The sequence below is a fragment of the Euleptes europaea genome, chromosome 5, assembly GCF_029931775.1.
Source record: "Euleptes europaea isolate rEulEur1 chromosome 5, rEulEur1.hap1, whole genome shotgun sequence".
Taxonomy (NCBI): domain Eukaryota; kingdom Metazoa; phylum Chordata; class Lepidosauria; order Squamata; family Sphaerodactylidae; genus Euleptes; species Euleptes europaea.
This window is the reverse complement of record NC_079316.1, coordinates 39,444,817-39,464,637: the sequence shown is the minus strand read 5'-3', so window position 1 is coordinate 39,464,637 and position 19,821 is coordinate 39,444,817.

Genomic DNA, 19,821 nt, shown 5'->3' with positions numbered 1-19,821 from the left:
CCCACTTTTCCCGAGATGCAGGCAAGGTACGCTGCCTCGGGACGTTCACAGCCAGAGCAAGGGTTTGGGGAGGGGAGGGACTTCAATGCCACAGAGTCCAATTTCCAAAATGGCCATTTTCTCCAGGTGAAATGATCTCTATCAGCTGGAGATCAGTTGTAATAGCAGGAGATCTCCAACTAGTACCTGGAGGTTAGCAACCCTGCAGAAACATGGAGGCTGGGGAGGAGACAGGCTGGAAGGCTCCCAGGCTGTTAGGGAACTGACAGCTGAGGCTGGAGTGGAATCAGGCTTCGCTTCTTTGGAAGACTCCTTTGAGTGCATGGAGGGGCCTGATCAGGCAAGTGGGAAGGTGATGTCTCACACAACCCTTCTTTCAGCTACTTCTGTGAAGTTACTAGCTGGTGGACGGCATTTTCTCCCCCATTATTGTCACAAAGAGAGAAGAGGAGATGAGCAGGTGAGAAGTTGGTGAGAAGGAAAGAAAGAGAAGGATGCAAAGGGCAGGAACCGCCATTAGGGAGGACTGGCCTGCAACCCACTTTCAGAGGCTTCACAACCACTTTTGGGTCCCAACCCACAGGTTGGGAAGCACTGGTATACAATATTCAGAAAGGACAAGTTTAAGGAAGGTTTGCAAAGCAAATGAAAAATGCTTATTTTTTTAAATATTTTGTGGTAAGTGAGTCTTTTGAGTTTGTGTTCTAGTGTTCTCATCTTAAATGATGTTAGTAGGTCCCAAGTAATTCAATATGAGTTAGTCAATATGTCTATATTTAATGTATCTACTTTCTAATGTTATGGGATTTAAAAAAAAATCCAAGAAGCAGAAGCCAAAAACAAACTAATAAAACACCAAACATTAGAATACATTAAATACATTAAATACATCAGCAATATTTCTACAACATTCATAAGAGAGTTCCATCAAAGCTGCACATTTCCCTGGGGTCTTTATTTACTGAACACCTCACAGGGGTCTCACCCTGAGAACATAAAAAGCCAGTGCTCTGCCAACTGCACTGGCTCCAGCTGGAGTATTGGATCAGGTTCAAGGTGCTGGTTTTGACCTTTAAAGCCTTACACAGCCTGGGACCTTTGTATCTTCAGGGTTGCCTCTCCTGGTATACCCCCTGAAGATCTCTACAGTCAACTGACAACAACTTACTGGTGGTCCCTGACCCTAAGAGTGTGCGGCTGTCTTCGACCGGCCTGGTGGAATGCTCTGTCTGGTGACATCAGAACCCTGTGGGACCTTAAAGAGTTCTGCATGCCCTGCAAGATAGACCTATCCTGCCAGGCCTATGGTTGAGGACAGCCGCAAATATAATCTGCTGGCCTCCCTATTCTCCCCCCTCCTATTATATTATTGATGTTAACTGAGGGAAAACCTGCTGTGTATATTCAGCAACATAAGCAGTGTTTAGGCACCAGCTGCAGTTCTGCAGTTTTTAAGTTTTAAATTGGGATTTTGTTTTAAATTTAGATTTTGTGATTTAGATTTTATTATTGATGTATTAATGTATCTTGTATAATGTTACCAGCCCTGAGCCGGCTTCAACTGGGGAGGGGGGGCAATCAATCAATCAATAAAATAACAGGAACAACCAAATACATTGTTTTGCGGGTACAGAATCCAAAATTCATGAAGTCAATTGTACTTTAATTCAGTAATGATGCAGTATACTTTCTGTACTTTTTCAATGATTAATAGGAAAAATATATTTGAATTATGAGAATGTAAAATATGTACAGAAATGATCATTTGTAATGATTCACTGATATCGGGGTATATTTGTTCCTTGGATATCTCTGAAGCAGCTTCTGGGAAGCTAATGGAGATAGGTGAAAGGAAATTCACTTCCCACCTTCACCAGCTGTCTGCTGGCTGGGCACCCAACCACTGCACACAAGCCTGTTACTGGAGCAGCAAGAGCAACCACTATTAGGAGAGGAGAGGAGAGTTTGTTGGCCTAAGCTAAGGGTTAATGAAAATAATGAGAGCAGCTTTCTGAAACAGATGAAAGGAGCTGTGGATTCACGGACTTCTGATGCGGTTGTAGGAGACAAGACATAAGATGGGTATCCAATCTCCCATGCCCTGCTCTAAGCACCAATAGTTCTATTAGCCTGCTGATGAGGTAATTGCTTTGGCCAAGGCCAGAGTAAGAGGTGTTGCTTCATTAGCATAGTAAATTGTCCACCCTAAAGGCAGAATTGCCTCAATTTTCTGATCATAGATTGTATGGAAAGATGTGATGTGGGCTTAACATGACTTTGTATGTCTAAGGTGGGGAAAGAATGATGTAAAGAGCAGGAGTACATGACATTTGTAATGATTGACATTTTGGCAAGTATATAATCTTGTGCTGGACTGGAAGTGGTTGCTTCTGCTTTGGACTGGAGTCTTATTCAGCTGAATAATAATTCTTTAAACCTTCTTCGCTAGAAGACCGAGTCATCTCCCCTCTGTCTGATTGCCTGGGGCGGGGAAGGGTTCCACTTTTGTAGCTAACAAGTTCATTCAAATATCTCTATATTCTTTAAAAACAATTCACAGAGTTACTTGGATTAATGATTAGGGACTGTGGTCAGTATCTACTGTATACAGCTTGCTGTAAGTAGGATGCTACTATGTAATTCTGCATCACTTAATGAGTCATTTTCATACGTCTTCTTTGATTTAGTTCTATTTTTAGATTTCTGGTTGTTTCTACAACCCTAATATATTGCATTGTTTATTGAATGTCCCATCCTGTTGATCTTATTGTCTCACTCTGTTTAATCTCCCTTGAGTCCCAGTGAGAAATGGTGCGGTTCATATAGGCCTTTCTGGAAAGCTCCCTGTATATTTGTGCCAGGACACTAATGTGTTTATAAAATGTTCATATGTGTATGCAAAGGAATAAAAGTCTGACTGAAAATGTATGGAAGTATTTTTTTTACTTCAAACTATTTAAAAAATTGCTATTTAGGCATTTAGGCATCACTGGTACAATATCTATTATTTCATAGATTTTTTTTAAAAAGAATGAAAACTATGCCTATTTTTATTACTTCACTAAACAGAACCAAAGCAACAGCTCTGTTATTAATTAAACATTCAATATGTTTAGGTAGCCATGAATAGAAATGACTGTTACTAGTTAAGGGGTCAGACAGCTTTTCTCATTACAGATCATCAAATAAAAGATTGGGTTTCTCCATTTGAAAAACCAGCTCTCAACAAAGTAATTCTGAATTAAGTTTTCTCTGTATAAATCAAATGTAAAGGAATTTCCTCATAACTTAGTGGCAAATCAGTTATTACCATATTGTTTACTGCAAAGAAATACCACACCAAGGAATACAATTTGGGATTAATAAAATAGAAGATTCTTAGGTAATTTGGATTAAATCATTTTATATATGCACACTTAAGCATGCACACTCACATTCACCCACACTCACATTCACCCACAAAGTAATGTTCTTTTCATGGTATTAAATGTATGTTCTAGCACTAAAACTGCATACATGATTCTTTCTTCTACACTGCAAATTTATTTATATCCCAATATTATTTATTTTATTTCATTTATATTCTGCCTTTCTCTCCGATGAGGACCCAAAGTGTTTTACATAATTTTCCTCTCCTCCATTTTATCTTTGCAACAACCCTGTGAGGTTGGTTAGGCTTAGAGTGTGTTACTGGCCCAAGGTAACTCAGGGAGCTTCCATGGAAGATTGGAGATTTGAACCTGGGTCTCCTAGATCTTAGGCTGACACTCTACTACACCACACTGCCTTATCTTCCCAGAACAAAATATGCTTAGATTCTCAGAACCATTGTAGTAGAGCATAATCTTTCAGAGATTTTTCCTTTAGAAACTCAACTGAAAAGAATGGGAATTATCAAAGGGGAATCTTGCACAACTTCCATTCATCTTAAAGGAAATTGTGGAAGAGAATGTCCCAGCAGTGACTTTGCAGACCTTCAGAGTTTTTTCAGAAGACTAGCTTTCTTTATGAGCAGGTGAACTGTGGAAGAGAATGTCCCAGCGGAGACTTTGTGAAGCTTCAGAATTTTTCTGGAAACTGTAGCATTCTTCTTGAGCAGGTGAACTCAAGATAAACAGATGTACTGTTTCTGTGCACACATTCAAACATGGCTGCCTTAGCTTCTAGTTCTATTTGTCAGATATCTTGTATTTCTGGTTTTATATTATCTCTATCAGAACCTAAATACAGCCTTCCATGTCCAGAGGAAGGTGGTTTCAAAGCTTAGTTAATGGTCCATCTCCAATCAATTGAAAACCATCAGGAAAAGAGCTCTAAATGTATGAATTCTGTCACATCAGAGAAGTAAAAATGTTATACACTCCAAAAAGAGTGGTTCCCTGTGGTTCATAGACTGGGGTTCCAGTAGAGAATAGCAATACTTGCTTTTTTGAAAAGAAAAGCAGATCAAGATAGGAGATCCACAAGCAAGTTTTTAGAAACTACAAATCATCAAGCCGAATACAAATCATCAAGCAGAATAGTCAACCATTCACCATTTTCAGATCTCGGAAGATAAGCAGGATCAGCCCTGGTTATGACTTAGATGAAAGACCAACAAGGAAGTCTAGGGTTGCTACCCAGATGCAGCAATGGCAAACCACCTTTGAATGTCTCTTGCCTTGAAAACCCTACAGGGTTGCCATAAATTGGGTGTTACTTGACAGCAAAATAAAAATTTTAAAAAATGAAATGAGCAAGTACATTCTAAGGCATATATATGCTTCTGTTTTCTTGCCCTTTTCAATTGTGGAATTTTAACTCCTTTGTTTGGAAGTGGTAGGGATGAGATTCCTGATACCTCAGAGAAAGAAAAAAGCAACCTGGCAAGTCCATACTGTTGTTTGGTTCTATTATGAAATTTAAAAACAGTATTTTAATATATATTTTTGCATTAGGTATGCTTGACAAGTAATATGATCTTTCCCCAATATTAATAAATTCTAGGTGGTCCAATCAGGGCTGCCATCACACCTCCTCCATATGCTATTCAATGGAACAATCTCATAATCAAATGCTTCAATCTGCTGTAGAAAGTATTTAACAGTGCAATTCTAAATAGTATTATACCCTTCTAAACCCATTGACTTCGATGAACTTACGAAGGTGTAACTCTGTTGAGGATGACACTGTAAATATATCTGATGAAGGGAGCTTTAACTCATGGAAGCTTATACCCTGAATATCTTGTTGGTCTCTACATAGTTACTGATCAAATGCCAGCCCTGTTAATAGATTGCGTATAGCATTCTTTCCTTTATTGTATTGTTGTTATTTTGTTTCACCATGTTTCTTTTTATAAATCTATAGTTCTCAAAATGTTTATCAACCTGTCTTTTCCTGACATTAAACAATAGCATAATTGAAAACAATACAATTAATCTTAAAGTGATGTGCAATATATTAAATAGGAAACATTATAAAAACATTATAAAATATCACAGCAAAAAAAACACAACAGACCTTGGAGTGGGGGGAGAGATAACTGTTCTTCTAAAAGGCCCATGAATCTTCTCAAAACATCCTTCGCAAACCAGGGCCATCACCAGAAGACTCTATTTCTAGTGGATGATGCCTTGTTTTTAACTATGGAAGCATTCATAATAGGGTCTCCAAACTTGTTCTTAATTCTCAGGTGGGAAAGTTCATATGGGTGGAAATACACCCTCAATAACATGACAAGGGTGCAGTAGACAAGAAATATTTCTTTCCTTAGATACATAGTAGCAGGGCAAAAACAATGGGGGAAAGAGATATGGGTCTGTGAATTTTAATGCTAAGTCCAATTTGGTCCACTACAACTACTGCTGGGCCCAGAACAGCTGCCAGAGTCCTCCTTTGCTGCTGCTGGGCCCAGAGCAACTGCTGGCGTCCTCCTCTGGTGCCAGAAGGCCTGGAACAGCTCCATTCCTCCTCTGTTGTGGTTGGGTGTGGAGAAGCTTCTGGTGTTCTTCTCCTCTGCAGCCAGGCCCAGAGAGGCTGCTGCCTTCCTTTGACACTGAGGTGGGGCCCGGAGCAGCTGCTGGTCCCAATCCACGGAATTATGTATTTGCAGATGAGGGGTCACATGTTACTATTAGATATATAGATAATGCTGATGATGATATGTTGGCATCTCCTGGCACCAGAGTCATTTGATGTTGAGTCCCATAGATGGTATTATTTGTGCTCACCTTTTCCAAAGCATTATGTTTTTAGGGGGGTGATGGTCATGTGTGTCATATTTTTTCACCAAATGCCAAGAAATCTAACACAGCTTAGTTTGTTAATACTTTAGTATATCAGTTGGCTTTTAAAACACTATATTAGATTTGCTGGACAAACCTCTCTCTATAAAATACAAAGAGTGTAAGGAGGTGGTGTAAGAAGGAAAAAAAAGTAAAAAAATGTATACAGATTGTGCCATATGTTGGACATAAAATAGAGAGTAAGGATAACGGTCAGCTTGTGAAAACAATAAATGCACTATGGTAACATTAACTCTTTCCTAACTTGGACCTTCAAGAGGCTGGATTTGAACTAAGTAGAATGTAAACTCTATTTGATGTGATATCAGATCAGAAATGCCAGGGGGGTGGGGGAGTCAAACATGCTATATGCAAGCAGAATACTTTGGGAAAGCCAACAAGACTTTGCCTTTTAAAAATACACAGCCATTGATCCTAACTAGCTCATTACTCACTAGAGCTGGTAAAGCACTGTTTCTTGAATGTACAAAGCTGGAATGTGGATTGGGACAAAATAAAATACAGAACAGAGGACTTCAGTAACCTAAACTTTGGTTTAAGAGCTCAGCAGCTTCCAAGTTGTACAGAAATTTTTATCAGTCTTAGATATGGGATTATAATGGTTAATAGCATACACAGTATTTGTATTAGTTACAAATGGATTTTTTTCTGTCTTTTCATGTACAGCCCTATTCACAAAACCTTTACCATTCAAAAAAGAAAATACATTAACCAGCAGGAGATTACAGACAGTTGAAGTGATCCATGAATCCAAGGTCTCCATTTAACCCACTGTCCCTTGACTATAACAAATTTATGAATTACAATTCCCAAGAATAGCTTCTAAAGTTTTTTTTTTCCCTGTCAGGAAAAAGATGGAGAGGTGTGGCCATACTGGGGGGGATGTTAACTCACAGGTGATAATATATATAACAAATGTATATAACATTTAACAGATGGTAGCATACACATATTGAAAGACTCGGAGGCTTTATTTCCCCCCTGGGCTTTATTTCACCTTAACTTACAGACACTGAACAGGAAGCTTCCTGGTATGGGCCTAAGAATGGAAGAATTACCCCTTTAGCTGAAAGATCTACACTGGCTGGCCATCTTTTTTCTGGACAGTGTTGGTTCTTATCTTTAATGCCCCAAATGACTTAAGGCCAGGGTACTTGAAGGGCCTCTTCCCATAGTGTGTAGCCTGCTTGTTAAGAACTTCTCAATCTCTGTTTTCTGGGCCACTTCGTGCAAAGATGAGACAGGGTGATTTCAGTGGCACCCTCTCTGTTACCACTTCCCCTTGGGAATGCTTTTACCCTTGAGGTTCACCTGGTGCCTACCTTGCACTCATTTACGTGCCAGGCTAAAGCATTTACTTTTACCCAGACCTGCTTTTATTACTTGGTTCATGCCTTTAATATTTTTGATAATAATAAATTTGATAATTTTTATGTTGTTGCTTTTATTATTTTATTGATTTTGGGGAAAAAAACTTTGTTAGCCACCTTCATCAGATCTCTGGAAAGGCAGCATGCACATTTCTAAATAAATGTCATTATTTGGCATGGGTGGAAGGAAATGTTAGGATTATATCATATTTAGGTTCTAAGTACATTTATGCAACATTCCCATTCTTAATACTAAGTTTTAGAAGGACATTTGTCCCCAATTTACTTCCTCACATGCCTTATTCTTCACATACCGCCAACTCCCGGGGGGCAACACAGTAATCTTAACTGTGCGCTACAAAATAAGGCAGTCAAAGCAATCAATACTTTGACAAGAATGTAGGATTCCTGTTTAACAAGCAAGGGATACATGGAACTGTCTTAATATAAGTCTGCATTCAGATGAAATATGTGCAACTCAGTTTTCTGAGGGAAACTGAAAAGAAGTTGTATACTGTTTAATCTTGTCATTTCTAAATCTCAGTTGTGATACTAATTAATAAAGAAGATTGAGTACAGTGGCATTATTTGCTACTACTATCTCTTGCAGAATTGTCTACTCTGGCCATTCTGTGAAAGAATGGTTCAGTTTGGTATTTCCTCACTTTTTGGCATTCAAAGTTTTTCTGAATCTTATTATTCAACTCTGCTTTTACAGTACTTGGTGCTGCATTACTGTTGATTAAATGTCAGGGACAAGCTGATGTTATTTACTTAATAAATAAATCTCACTTTTCAACCATAAAGTCATCAAAGCAATTTATATTTTTAAAATGTTCCATCTCAACAGCTTTTGCTGACCCAGGGTTAATCCGGGTGGAGGCATCAGCCCATCTATAATAGCCCCTTAAAACAGATTTAACTAATAACATTGAACATAACTCAGTAATAACAATAACACAGATTTGGAAAGGAATGGCCACAACTTATTTACTGGCAAACAGCTGAGCATATCTTGGCGCAGCATGGAGGCTGGATTGGAGATAACGGCCGACCCCATAAGGCCAGATGTGTGCATCCTGCTCCCAGTGAGCCTGCTGGGAGTAACAAGGGATGGTGGTACTGGGAAAACACCTGGGCATGAGACACTTGGTGGTTCCCCCGCCACTTGGGAAGAGGCAAACCAGACCGCCTCCCCAAACTGGACATGTCTCAACCAAAAGCCTCTCCCAAAATCCCTTATTGGGATCCCATAAGGTGGAGGAAAAGGGCACGCAGGCCACTTTCCTACCACAAAATGAATCCAGCCCCATGCTTACACCACTTAGGTTGTGACATAACCACAATAACACAATGTTAATCAGAAATAGGGAGGGCTGGGACAAAGCCGGAGACAGGCTGAGGCTGGCGGCAGGACAAAGCCCCTTAAATGCAGGGTGAGTGGACCGGAGTGAAAACTCCACTCCTGCTCCATCTGCCCTGCCCCTAAACCCTACAAGCTCCTGATAGGTTCATTTGAGTCACAATCAGGAGATGACTGGCTGAGCTGGGCGGCCAGCCTGAAACATTGCCAAATGGAGGCAAGACAGCAGTCAAGCCGCAGCCCGCACCTAGCCATCCACGAGGAGCCACCAGCCCACAACAGCCCATGGCCACCCTCCACCACCTGGGCCACCAAAATGGGCTCTGGGTAAGCCCCAGAATCTTTTCTTCTGCAGGTGCAAGTGTAAAGGTGGTTGATCTTGACCAATTACCTTCCTGCTGCAGCCCTGTTCTGTGTTTTGTCCATGCAGTTCCTGCAATCCATCTGGCATCTACCCCTGCCTTATTAAGGAGCTCAAATGTGAATATATAATATAAATCATATATTAGATTATTGTTGATCATCTAATATATGTAACTTGTTGCTACAATTAGCTTCTGCACCAGAAGACTGAAAAGTAGCAAATGTTAAACCAATTTTTTAACAGCTCCAGAGGTGATCAAGGAAGTTACAGGCCGTTCCTTGTGCGCTGACACTTTCTCCCTGGCAGCATTTTTCTGACATTAGTGCTAGACTGCTGGCCTCCAGGGGCAGAGCTGTCTTTGGTCAGCTTCCAAAGCCCTTTCACCCCGAAAATGTGCCATTTTGCAAAATATGCCTGCAAAATAGCTGACATAGCTCTGTGAAACTCAATGGGAGAGCTTCACAGGTTTTTTTTTTTTTAAAAGAATGCTGTCTTAATTTTTTCTGGCTGAAAGGTTTTCCAGGAGGTGGCACGGCTGCGGAGTCCCAGACCATGAACTAACTACCCCCCCCCCCCCGGATTGGGCTGCCCGTCATTAAGAATATAATTATGAAAAATGTACAGGAACAAAACCTACTGAAGGAAAATCAGCATGGCTTTTGCCAAGGGAAGTCCTATAACATTTTTATATCAGATGAAGGTGAGGAGGATATTCATGAAATATTCAAGCACCCCACACAGCAAACAGTTTAGTTTATTAGCATCTCCTGAAGCCTCCTTGAAGAAGTCTACACTGAATCAGCCAACAACCGATAGCTGGCTGCCTAGAAAACACTAGGGAGAAAACACTGTACTGGGAGACTGCTCCTGTTAAAGGGACATTACACCACAAGTCCTGTCTCAACAGCCTTTTGGAGTGTTGTGAGAGGGTTAGCAAGCATGTTGATAAGACCAATCCAGTAGGCATTCTGTGCTTGGATTTCCAAAGTCTTTTGAAAAGGTTCCTCATGAAAGTAAACTTAGCTGTCATGTGATAAGAGGACTGGTTAAACAACAAGAAACAGAGAGTAGGAATACGTGGGTAATTCTAACAATAGAGGGAAGAAAGCAGTGGGGTACCAAAAGAGTTGATACTGAGACTGATGCTGTTTAATTTGTTTGTAAATGATGTCGAATTGAAGTGTAGTGACCAAGTTTGTTGTTGATTAGGGGTGTGCATTCAGATAGAGCTGAGACTAATTTCCCCACCATTCTCTCAATGGCAGGAAAAATTTTCAACAACATTGCACTCTTTGGGGAGTCTTTGCAGGGCTATGTGGGTACTGTTTTTCGAGGTAGAAGCATCAAATTTGCAGTGTAGCTGCTGGTGCATTTCCTTACAAGAATGCCCAAGTTTGGTGAAGACTGGATGAGAGGGGTCCAATTTTATGCTCCCCCCCCCAATTTCATTCCATAGTTTCCAGTGGAGGATGGATGGGGACATCCTCTTTGGGGAACCATAAAATTGGACCCCTCACTCAATCGTCTCCAAACTAGGGGGTTCTTGTAAGGAGAACAACCCCCCGAGAGCCCCGCAAAAATCTCTAATGGGGTTTAAGGGACCCAAAAAATTCCAGATATTCAAAAAAAGCTGAAAAATACCCATATCAGTATGGTGTATCAGCTTTTTTCAGATTTTCTGAAAATGTTTGGGTCTATTAAACCTGCATCTGAAAAATGCCAAGAAAAAAAAATTATTGCATGCCCCTATTGCTGATACCAATTTATTTAAGTTGGTGAAAAGAAGGCAGATTGTGAAAAACTCCAGGGAGCAGTCAACAATGTGGCAAGGGTACTTTGTGATTGGGAAGCACTAGCATTGCATGGGGGGGGATGTTCTATTACTCTCTCAAAAATTCTATGGAAACCATAGAGTTTTGGGGCAAGTGCTACAGCGTCTGCCCTGTGCAATGCCGGCACTTCTGCATCATGTTGGAAGTGATGTCATCCCGTGGGGATGCAGATTGCTTCCTCCTGTACCTACCTCTCAACAGCTCCTGCCAGTTGCCAGGAGGGACCTGGCAATCCTAATTGTGATAGTCTATATAATTGGCAGGTATTTAAAAATAAAAGTTCCCTTGATTCAGTCATTGTCAGGATTATGGCATCTGCATATAAGGACATTTTGAATCCATTATTTATGATCTTTCTTCCTTTCAAGCAGGAATCCCTCCCTGATATCCCTAACTACTATGACACTTTGTAGAGTGTTCTGATTCAGGTAGAAATAGATTTCAGAGCCAGATAAAAAATATTAATTCAGCTTTATTATTAGCTGTCATATTAAATTATTACAGACAGGCAATACACTTTTCTGCCCCTAGTAAAAGCTTACTCTGCACTAAGGAAAAATATAATTTTCTTCCTTTCCTGTTTCTCATGTGTGTGTGTGTGTGTGTGTGTGTAAAGTGCTGTGAGGTCACAGCTGATTTATGGTGACCCCATAGGGTTTTCAAGGCACATGAGAAGCAGAGGTGGTTTGCCAATGCCTTCCTTTTCAAATGTTTTCCCTGGTGATCTCCTATCCAAGTGCCGTCCCTGGCCAGCCATCTGTATCTGTAGAGTTATTTTGCTTAAACTTTTTAATTATACAAACTAATTCCAATTTCAGAATAAAAGTCAGGAGTGTTCCTTCAAGTTTAAGAGTTTTCTGTCTGATAATTTTATTAAATTTCACTTAAGATGTCTGTAACTCTCTGTGAAGTATACAGTCTCATAAAAACCACCACATTCCTTCAAAATATTTTCAGTGTTTAAAACATTGTTCCCATATTCTAACTAACCTTTGCTTTTGGTTCCTGAACTACCATCATGGCTACCATGATATCAAGGTATTTTTCCCTTCAAAATATCTTTGGTTTACAACGAAAGTGATTATTTACACTTAATATGCTTATAATGCTAACTTCTGCCATATGCCTACTCAACATTACCTCATCACACAGAAGTTTAATTTACAAAAAAATGGTCAGGGTTTACCTCCATTCCGTTGGAATATTGTTGCTTTTAGTCCATTCCACTGGCATAATATTTCTTGCCCTAATTCTGCTGATGCTAGAGTTGCTAGGTCCTTCTTTGCCACCAGCAGGAAGTTTTTGGGGCAGAGCCTGAGGAGGGCAGAGTTTGGGGCGGGGAGGGACTTCAATGCCTTAGAGTCCAATTGCCAAAGCGGCTATTTCCTCCAGATGAATTGATCTCTGTCAGCTGGAGATCAGTTGTAATTAGGATTGCCAGGTCCCTCTTCACTACCAGCAGGAGGTTTTGGGGGCGAAGCCTGAGGAGGGGACGGTTTGGGGAGGGAAGGGACTTCAATGTCATACAGCCCAATTGTCAAAGCAGCCATTTTTTCCAGGTGAACTGATCTCTTTCGGCTGGAGATCAGTTGTAATAGCGGGAGCACTCCAGCTAGTATCTGGAGGTTGGTGACCCTAGTTGTAATAGCAGGCGATCTCTAACTAATATCTGGAGCTTGGCAACCCTAGCTGATGCCAAGAGCAGAGAGGCAATATCATCTGCTTCTCCCTCTTCTCTGCAGATGCCTGACTTGGCCAGCTTTTTGTGACATGTGCCTTTCCCTCTCAGAGCATTTCCTTTTAAAAGTCCACAGGAAGTGGCTGAGGGAAGGCAGGAATGATCTGCTAGCATGGATAAGATCTGCTTGGATAATCGTAGGATCCAACTCAATGAATTTTCAATGTAGAAAATAGACATTTTAAAAATAAATGGCTTACCTAGCTACTGATGGTTGTATTATAAATGGCTTACATTTAGGGCTGAGCTGAAATCAATTCTTAATTTCTCAGCTTCATTTGTTAGCAGTTAAGAGGATGCCCTGCTTTCATTGATGGTCTCAGTACAGTAAGCTGGAAGATTTTTTGGCTTCCATGAGGAAGCCTTAGGGGAGGACATGATATTTAATTTTTTTAAAGCCCAGTCGTTTAAAGCAGGGGATAGGTGGGGCTCATTCTTGGGTGGTCTATTTTCTTTTCTTTTTTACTAAACAATGTGCAATCTCATGATTATTAAGTCATCATTAATATGTTACGTGATCACTCTCAGTTAAGAATAGGGTTGCCAACCACCAGTTACTAGCTGGAGATCTCCTGCTATTACAAATTATCTCCAGCTGATATATTCACCTGGAGAAAATGGTCGCTTTGGCAATAGGACAGCATTGAAATCCCTCACCTCCCAAAATCCCACCCTCCTCAGGCTCCCACTTGTGGTGAAGAGGGACCTGGAAACCCTAGTTAAGAATCTAGCAGTGCAATTCTAAACAGAGCTGTACAATTCTAAAAACATTGAAGTAAGTCTGTTTAGGATTGCACTACAAATGTTTTGTTGGATCCAATCAAGGTCCTAGTCCCACATTCTTTGCAAAAATCCCAGCAACCAGCAAGATCATTAGAAACAAGCCAGTGGCCCATGAGTCATCTGAAGTGTACAATCTACTATGGTTGCCAGGTCCCTCTTCGCCACCGTCGGGAGGTTTTTGGGGCAGAGCCTGAGGAAGGCGGGGCTTAGGAGGGGAGGAACTTCAATGCCATAGAGTCCAATTGCCAAAGCGGCCATTTTCTCCAGGTGAACTGATCTCTATCGGCTGGAGACCAGTTGTAATAGCAGGAGATCTCCAGCTAGTACCTAGAGGTTTGCAACCCTAGGTACTACCTACCTACTTCTGGTTGAAAGAAGCCCTAGAGTTATTCTAATTCAGAGGCATTTCAAATATGTAAGAAGACACATGGTACAATCCTGTTGAGATTAGAACTCAGAATAACAAAGGAAAGTCACCCTTTTGGTATGAAAGTAGTGTCACAAAAAACAAACAAAAACAAACCTATTGTCTCTCAAGCATTTCAATTTATTTATCTACAAGAATCAAGCATTTTTTTGGTTTATTTACTTCATTTATTCTCTACTTTTCTCCCCAGAGGAGACCCAAAACAACTAAGCAGTACAACATTTGCCTGGCTGCAATATGCTAACCTCTGTCCTTGGCTGCAATCTTGTGCTCTTAAGAAACTGAGGTGCAGGGGAAAAATCACTGAAATATGGCCTCCATAGTGCTGCTCTAGGAATTTCCCCATTTCTCTACCATACAGATTAGGGAAAATTCTTAGAGTGTCACCTGGAAATGGCATATATTCCCCCAGACTCCCCTCTCCCCTCAAAATCATCTGGTATTTGCTGAGACAGTGCTCACAACCCTAACTACACTGGCTCTCCAGAGGTAGTACTGGCCCAAAAGCCATATTATAATCACACACACACACCACAAACATATAAACTGTGTGTTTAATTTTAAAGCATGAAATTTGAAGCATGAAATTCTAGAAGCCCATTTTTCCCAGTGGATTATTATTTCTGCATACTGTAGAGGAACTTGCAGTACTGGTAACATTTAAAATGTGAGCATTTAGGAATTTTCCTTAATGATAGAAAGAAGCCTGTCAGAAACTTTATTTGAATTAGAAGAATACTTCATTGTATATGTATTTTTTAAAATGTAGCTCACTTTTCCCTGAAAAATATAATGGACATTCATTCGCCTGAATGTTTCTAAATGCTAGCCAAGTGGCCACTACCTTCTACTCCTACCACTAAGATATATAACAGATGCACAATTGCATTGTGATGGATCTACCAAGAGTACAGAATTGTCACTGTAGTCCTCACCATCACATTTTCACCTGCTCATATGGTACACAGCTGTAGCTTGGTGGTAAAATAATGTACTTTAAATGTTTGAAGGTTCAGAGTGAAACGTCGCAATAGTAATTTAGGTTTAGCTCTAAAAGAGAACCAGACCATGCCAATGGGTAAATGGTTCTGCAAATGTCATAACAGCCTTTCAAACAGGCTGCTTTAATATTGCTAACATATTGTAGAAATTTTGGATTTCAACTTAAGGAGTTCGGTAAATATTGACATCGACTTTTTTCTCAGATGCTTACTTTCTTGGCATACATACTTAATATTTTTGGGGGGTCACAAAATAAGAAACAAAAAAGAAAGGCAAATAAATGGTTCTGTACTAACTGTGTTGCTGTACTAGTAGACAAAAATTATGTGTAACATTAAGTCATAATGCAGAATGATGAAGAGCTTTGCCTCAGTCAAATCATGTTTTGCACAAGTAAATGTTGACGAGCTTCTGTCCTCACATACTTTTGTGTAATGCATAATATCATCTTTTGTATTTTGGATCTTGTATTTATTTAAATATTCTGAAATATCTGATCAATTTTAACCTATTGAGAAACAAAATTTCATGGGATGTTATAGTTTTAATACAAAACGAAGTGTTCTGGATTACTCTGGTCAGACTTGATTCAGATATATGTGTGCACTCTAGTTAGCTTTCCTATACCAGATTATTTAACTCCTAGCCAGAGGTACACCTCAGTAATGCTATAAGTTTGTTCTGGGTATAGTACACAAGTAAATACTATTAAAGGGTTTTGCTTCCATTCTAAGTTTGTTTCTTAAAGGATAAATATTGTGTTCTTAAAGATAATTAAAGGAGAGCAATTACATGAACCCATAAGAGTTTCTTACCCCAAACGTAAGCAGGTCACAGGCAAGAAGCCACTTCTGTGAACAAGCTTTTGATCAATACAACTTCCCCTCTTTTAGAATCATCTCCTAACAATAGCTAACTGTCTCACTTGATAAAGCTAATTCTTGGCTAATTCATTATCTTATAAGTTCATTCATTATCTTATAACTTCAAACACCATACAATGTTATCTTTACTTAAAATAGCTTCTTAGAATGTATAAAAATGTTAATTCATTCTTACTAATATTTATCTTAACTAAGGGGGGGTTACATAACCCCATGTTGGCATAACTGCCCATTTATCCCATGATAATCGGCACTTATGCCAGCATGGGGGGCATTTCCACTGGCAACTGGGCACTGCAACAGCCTCCCCCGCCAGTGCAGCTTCCCGCCAGCATCCTAGGAGGCATTCCCAGGGTGGTTCTGGGAACAGAGCAGCTGTTAGGCAGCTTCCTAACCTCTTTCAGACCGGGAATGCCCCCTTTGCTCTTACTGCGAGTTACGCCACCTTTTTAGGTAGAGTAGCCCTGTATAATGCTATGGAGTGGTTCCATGGGGCAGCATTCTGGCTTTGGCAGAGGAGCTGGATCCTGCTGTGTAGGCGGTGTAGCTGCGCTGCCTCTAGCCACCACCTAACCACCACTCCCCCACAGGGACGGGCTGAAAGTCTTATTTAAAAATAATGATTACACGTTTCTCGTACATATGAACATCTTCTGGCCATCAGCCAATACCCCCATCCTTGAATCATATCTTCATTTCTGTGAATCTGAATATTCTTGTAATTCTCATATGCTTCTGCACCTGGGCCTAAACAAATTGTGTCTATTGACAATGTGTTAGACATGTTCTAATCTACACTAGTCCATATAACTGTTACCACTTTGTATTCTTCTTACTGTTCCTCAGGGCTATTCTATTGCTTTCCTGAGAGGCCAGGTGTGCTATTTATGTGTGCTGCACCATCTTCTGTGATCTTTTTAGTCCAGCAAATGTTCTTTTATATTTCTGGCCATATCCGTGACATAAGGTTCTGCAGGAGAAGGGGTAGAGCTATGTATACTGCCTGGAGCTTTTTAGGGAGGGAGCAGGTCTCAGTGTAGAACATCTCCAAGTATAAAATGTCCTCTAAGTATACTTCTCAGGTAGGTTTCATCATGTCTTTTGGCACCTCCCATGGCAGCAACTCCTTCTCCACATCACTGTTTCCAATGCCTGCTTTATCACTGCCTCTTGTCATTCATATGCTGCACAATGAGGCTCAACAACTGCTCCGGTTTGCTGACCCCTTGATGCCAATCCAATAGGAAAGCATCTACAGATTATCACCCCCATGCAGCAATTATTCCATGCCTAGCACAGAAGCTTTACATAATTACTTGCAAAAGGTTATATGCATGCACTGAGAGGACAATATCCAGAATTTTTCTTTCTGTGACTGGAGCTCATCACTGAATTCTGGGAACAAGCCAACCTGCCTCTGCCTCTGGGAGTGCTGTTTTGTACAGGTGCACATCCATATAACTAAACAAAATCTGGACAAATTCATGGCCAACTTCAAGATCTGAATTAACATTTCTGAAATTATTCACGTTATCATCTGTAGCAATAAGGGGGATAATAAAGAGATGTAAAAACAACTTTTCAAAATATTTTCAAAAAGTGTCAGCTGATAATTCTATGATGTCCATGTCTCTGGAACTACCCTAACAAAGTCAGCATAGAAAAGTACATATGAACAAAAGACGTGCATTTTTTTCTTTTGATTGCAAAACTAATTAGTAGTTGACATTTAAGACTGAATGCCTTTGGCTTTTTGTTTCTGTTTCTCATCCTTTCTATGCCCCCCCCCCCCAGTTCTGGCCAAATGACTATGGAAAATCCATTAGAAATAAGTTTCAGACCCATCAACTTCACTGCAACTTGAACACATGCAGAGAATTCAGTGTTTTGCTGACTTGGATCCTTTAAGCCTGCAGCTGTGCTCACTGTGGGAAGATGAGCTGTTATTAAAATATGCAGCATTCATAACAGGCCTTTGTCATTCTCTTTGTAATTCTGCGACTATGAAAATTGTACAGCTTTGGTGGTGCAAACGTAACTTGTCATTTGGTGAAGTAACCATGGCTTTTTGTTATTTACCCAGATTGTGGTGTTATATATTATTTTGTGGGTGTATCAACCTTAATTCCTGATTCCTGTTTAGTAATAACGTGATTAATACAATCTTTGTCATTTATACTATTTCGTGTTTATAAGTCATTGAGTAATCTATACTATTTCGTGTTTATAAATAATTGAGCTGGTGCTGTTGGTTTACACAACTGAGTTAGGTCAGCATACGTACTATTTGTTTAGTACCTGGAAGTTGGCCACCCTATCTGAGCTAGAGATCTGCCAGGACCCATGAAGGGCCAGACAAAATGATTTCGCGGGCCTTATATGGCCCCCAGGCCTGACGTTCCCCACCCCTGCTTTATAGAGTCAATCCATCTCTTGTTGGGTCTTCCTCTTTTCCTGCTGCCTTCAACTTTTCCAAGCATGATTGTCTTTTCCAGTGACTCTTGTCTTCTCATAATGTGTCCAAAGTACAACAGCCTCAGTTTAGCTATTTTAGCTTCTAGGGTCAGTTCAGGCTTGATGTGATCTATAACCCACTGATTTGTTTTTTGCGTGGTCTAGGGTATCCGTAACACTTTCCTCCAACACCACATTTCAAAGGATTTTAAATTTTAAATGGGGCACATGAATTTATGTTACCATGCCTACAATATGTTTGATGCTATAGCAGCCCACTTATCCTTGGGTTCCACATGTGCTAGTGCTATCAACCGAAAAGGTGTTGGTCTATGCATGGGGCCCATGGATGAGCCGAGCTGACTGCAAAGTTGCTTTCTGTAGTACCAAAGAGTGCCGTGGTAAAATGACTGACTGCATTGCAGTGCTCAGCTCTTCTGTGTATACAATAGAAAGGAAGGGAAGGTTCTGAACGGCTGTTATACGGAGCTCCTTTACAATCTGTTCTCCACACATACACATACATTTGATGGATTTCGCCTAAACAGATTAGTGGCCATTTAAGTGTATTATGTCAGAGCTTTCATTGGCAGGAGCATAACTCATCTGATGCATGATGTAGGCTGTAATTCTAAGGACGCTTTCCTGGGAATGAGCTCCATTGAATAACATGGGACTTAATCTGCAGTAGACCTGCTTTGCTTTGCTCCCATAGGCAGCAATGTACTGGCTACAGAAATCATTATTAGATCAAAACCACAGAATTGGCAGAACCAATTTTGAATGGATCTATAGAGCCATACCCCTTTCATTTATATATAACCATAGGACAACATCTAAGAGGAACTCCAATACCAACTCTGCTCTGTTGATACTATAAGACAGCGATCCTAAGCAGGTCTACTCAAAATCCTATTCAGTGGAGTTTACTTCCTGAAAAGTGTTCTTAAGATTGCTCTGTTAATCCCTTTTAAAGGGAGAGAGCTGAAAATCTGACCTGTATGAAGATTGACCATTGGCAACACAGTGAGATCATAATACATTTCTCTCTCAAAATATTGGCCAGGACCCAATGAACCATGGAATTTGATCCATGAGCCCAGCATGGTTTTTCACTTTATTTTCTCAAACAGCAGCTCCCCATGCCCCATGGCAAATTACTTTTGAAACTGAGGGGAATTTCAAAAGCAGCATGCGATGTGGCAAGGAGATCAGCTATTCAAAGGGAAAACCGTAAAACATGCCACTCGGCTAGTGTGAGCCCCTTCTGGGAGCGTCTGCAGCTTTGGATCCCAGGCATTGCTTGTTACATTTAAT